Source organism: Triticum dicoccoides, chromosome 3A (genome assembly GCF_002162155.2).
Source record: "Triticum dicoccoides isolate Atlit2015 ecotype Zavitan chromosome 3A, WEW_v2.0, whole genome shotgun sequence".
Classification (NCBI taxonomy): Eukaryota; Viridiplantae; Streptophyta; class Magnoliopsida; order Poales; family Poaceae; genus Triticum; species Triticum dicoccoides.
In genome coordinates, this window is record NC_041384.1 from 761,034,571 (window position 1) to 761,038,615 (window position 4,045).

Here is a 4,045-nt window from a genome sequence, read left to right on the forward strand (position 1 = left end):
GGAAGACGGTCAGCATCGACCTGATCACCGGCTTGAATCAGAATGCCGACATGTACTGAAGAAGGATCAAGACGACGTTCAACGAGCACAAGTTGGTCGACCCTGACTTCGCCAACATCCACATGGATCGCGGCGAGAAGGCCATGGCAAACCATTGGGCGACCATGCAGGTGGCCTACAACAAGCGGCATGGCATTCAAGAGGAGGTCGCGGCTCGCCCGGAAAGCGGCACCAACGTCATGGGTCAGGTATGGCCATCGGTCGCCGGCCCAGTTCTTCGCCGTGTACTTTGCGGACAGTTGTGGTTCGGCTGTGCAGATGGTTCAGATGTTCAACATGTTTCGCCAGGACAATGGCAACCAAGAGTTCAAGTTCCTACATGTGTTCACCAGGATCGAGTCGTGCGAGAAATGGACGGAGTGCCGGCTCGCTCTTGCCAAGGCCTAGGACGCCTACAACCCAAACGCACCTGCCCCGGCGGCAGTAGAAGGAGGAGAAATCCGATACAAAAGAGCCAAGGCGGCGAGGGACGTGACAACCACTGATGAACTGCTGCAATCGTCGATCGAGCAGTGCATCGCTGACGCCAAGAGCAACGCCGCCAAGAGGGAGGAGAAATCCGATACAAGGTGAGCGACGCTGATGAAGAAGCAGGACGTCAAGCTCTACCTTCTCTGGAGCAACATCGCCACGAAGAGGAGGAACACCGACCTAGCATTATTGATGGGGGCAGACATGTCGACGATGGACGAGCAGGTGAAGGCGTGGTACCTGGCGGAGCGTGGCCTCATCAAGAATGATATGTCGGGACCGGTGGCGACCACCGGCCCTACGCCCACGACTACGCCAACGCCGACGCCGAGCCCGAGCATTGAAGTTGATCCCACGCCGACGCCGACCTCGGTCAGCCCTACGGTAGAGGAGCCTACCGTTTGATGAGCTCCATGTCTATTATTCCTACCCTTTTGATTGTCGGACTTTGGCTATGTTCGATTGCCGACCCTGTGGCAAGATGATCGTCGACCCGTTGCATGATGATCGCTGAACTGTGTCGTTTTTTGGTAGCGGGAAAGTGAACTTTGAATTTTGATGCGTTTGGGGGCCGAAACCTGGGGGGTGGCTGGAAACTCGATCGCGCCCCCAGGCAAAATAAAAAGCGCCGGCGTAAACGCCAAAAGCCCTTCGCCGGGTGCGCTGGGGAGCTAAACGGCTGGAGATGCTCTAACCATCAAGGTAGCTAAGCAGTACATCGATTAAATAGTGTATAGCACTCTCAGACCCGTCAACACTCACCAACGGGAAAATGCAAAAGTGTGCAAATAAAGAAAAACAACAAGATGAGGTTCTGTCCTCTACACTATCTTTTCTTGGTGCTGCTACCTTGCTTCCTCTTGGTTGTGCTGCTGGTGCTAAATCTATCCCTCCCACTAATCCCCCATCCCCCAGCAGCCCAAAGACACCTCTCTGCCCTGATCACACCCTCCTGCCTTCCAAGATTCATCAAGATGCTCGAACACCAGCCGCAACCAGCTGCAGGTATGCATATTTATTTCCCCTTCTGGCTAATTAATTGTATATTCTCTCAAGATTTTGTTCACACAAGAAAAAGAAAAAAGGAGATTGTACGTGCATAGTGTATACTGTTACTAGATATGCTAGGGTTTGCTGATTGCACATATCCTGCTGATGGTTGCACCATATATCATGGAATACACACTTACATGTCTGCAGATGCTCAATTCCCGATCCCTTAATCTTCAACTCCAGCAAATCGGCAGTAACAGCCATATCACTATTATTCCTTCACCTGTTGGTCTAGGTGATGCAGGCAAGGACAACACTCATCCTCACCCTCAGGAAGGAGTAATGGACACGGCCGCCGGAGGAGGTGGTGGTGATGCTGGCGGCGGTGCCAGGAATAGTAAGCCGATGTCGATGCCGGAGCGGGCACGGCGGGCGAGGGTGCCAAAGCCGGAGCCAGGGCTCAACTGCCCGCGCTGCGACTCCACCAACACCAAGTTCTGCTACTTCAACAACTACTCACTCACCCAGCCTCGCCACTACTGTCGTGCCTGCCGCCGCTACTGGACCCACGCCCCGTCGGCAGTGGGTACCGCCGTCGCCACACCAAGCGTAGCGCCAATCCCAGGGCTACGTCGGCGGACAGAGCCGCCGTGACAAGGACGTCGACAACGCCCAGCATCGCTGCTTGCACCACCGGCACCACCATTCTGCCATCCGGTCTGCAGTACTTACCCATGTTCAGCAACACACCCCTGTTCGCCGACTGCTTCCACCCGGAGAGTCTCGGTCTTCATTTCCCTGCCAGGCTGCTCTTGGCGGACGCCGGCGTGGCCGATGAAGGTGGGCACCACCACCACCACCAGGGGAACTTGAATGGCATGGAGCAGTGCGTGGCGGCACAGATGAATAACTTCCCGTTCCTGCAGACCATGGATCACCAGATGTTTGAGCCGCCAGCTGCGGCAATGCCCGCCGCAATGCCAACCACATTGGTGGCCAAGCATGACATGTTCCACCTAGAGCTACCCAGCGGCGGCAATGGCGAGGAGGATGGAGGACACCACCAGTTCCACCACCACGCGATGCTAGCAGCCAAGGGAGAACAGCAGCAGCAACAAGATTGCCCTAGCAGCAGGGACATGTACGGCGACATCATCAATGCCGGCGGTGGCTACAATTTCTATTCCAGCACCAGTCATGCAGCTGGTAATTAACTATTAATTACTTACGATCAGCTAAGTGTTGTACTGTGTGGTAATTCTAGTAGCCCAGCATATACGCTGGGATCAGCAATCCATCAAGGTCTTACCTCTTTCTGATTGAATTCAGTTACCTTTTTTCATGGATAATTTGTGGATACGTACTATTGTTCCACTTGTACATCGTCAGTCATCAACCTCTTGATGATTTACGTATGTCAGGTTCTCTGCGTATCTGACCTAGTTCTGTGAACCTATTTCATGTTTAATTTCGTGGGCTAGGTTGTTGCAATATAAACCTGTGCTCCATTACGCTTTGGTGTATTGATTTGTTTGAATATGCACAATGCGTATGCATATCTATGCATGATAAACTACTAGCAAACATGCCCGTGCATTGCAATGGGAGAAAAAAAATCACCCCCTAATATACACTTGACGATATCAGCAAATCGCTTGAAATCTTGACACAACAAACAACATGATAAGTGGCTTTGCGCAAAAACCTAATGATTGGATGATTTTTGAAGTGTACTCAAGGTGTTTCCAAAAATCTTTATGGGCACAATTTCAAAAATAAATAAATGAAGATCAACATTAAGCCACTTGTTTGCATAAAGCTCGTATTAACAGTTTAGTGTATTTCGTCGTATAATGGTTGGTTACTTTGCGCGATGGGAAATCGGATGACTATGTACCTATTGTAACCATTAGCATATGGCAGCTAGTAGGAATCAACACCCCTTATAGTTCCAATACTATGTTTTGTGAGAGCATTAAACTATCATATATACTCAAGTTAAAAACCGAAATGATTGGTTGATTTTTGAAGTGTACTCAACGTGTTTCCAAAAAAATTTATGGGCACAATTTTAAAAAATGGAGAGCAACATTAAGTCACTTGTTTGCACAAAGCTCGTATCAACTGTTTAGTGTACATTATCGTATATTGGTTGGTTATATTGTGCACGATGGGAAACAGAATGACTATGTACCTGTTGTAACCATTAGCATATGGTAGCTAGTAGGAATCAACACAACTAATAATGTCAATACTATCTTTTGTGAGAGAATTAAACTATCATATCTACTCAAGTTAAATGGGATAGGATACATATCTAATATGCATTTCCAAAAAAATACCCTATATGTAGAAGTTATTAATTAAGGTTGCATCATAAACTTTATTCTAAAAATGAGTAGCATGCAAGATAATATCATATTCGAAATCTACCCATTTTTCTGAGTGATTTTCATATATAAACTGTTAGATTTGGAGTTGGGTTTAAAAGATATGAATATTTGAAAAATTATTTGAATTT

The 4,045-nt window shown here is 48.5% G+C and overlaps 1 pseudogene; it reads left to right on the forward strand.

Annotated features, from left to right (window-relative positions):
* Window positions 1-642: 642 nt before the first annotated feature.
* Window positions 643-2,738, forward strand: LOC119273323 (annotated as a pseudogene).
* The last annotated feature ends 1,307 nt before the right edge of the window (window positions 2,739-4,045 follow it).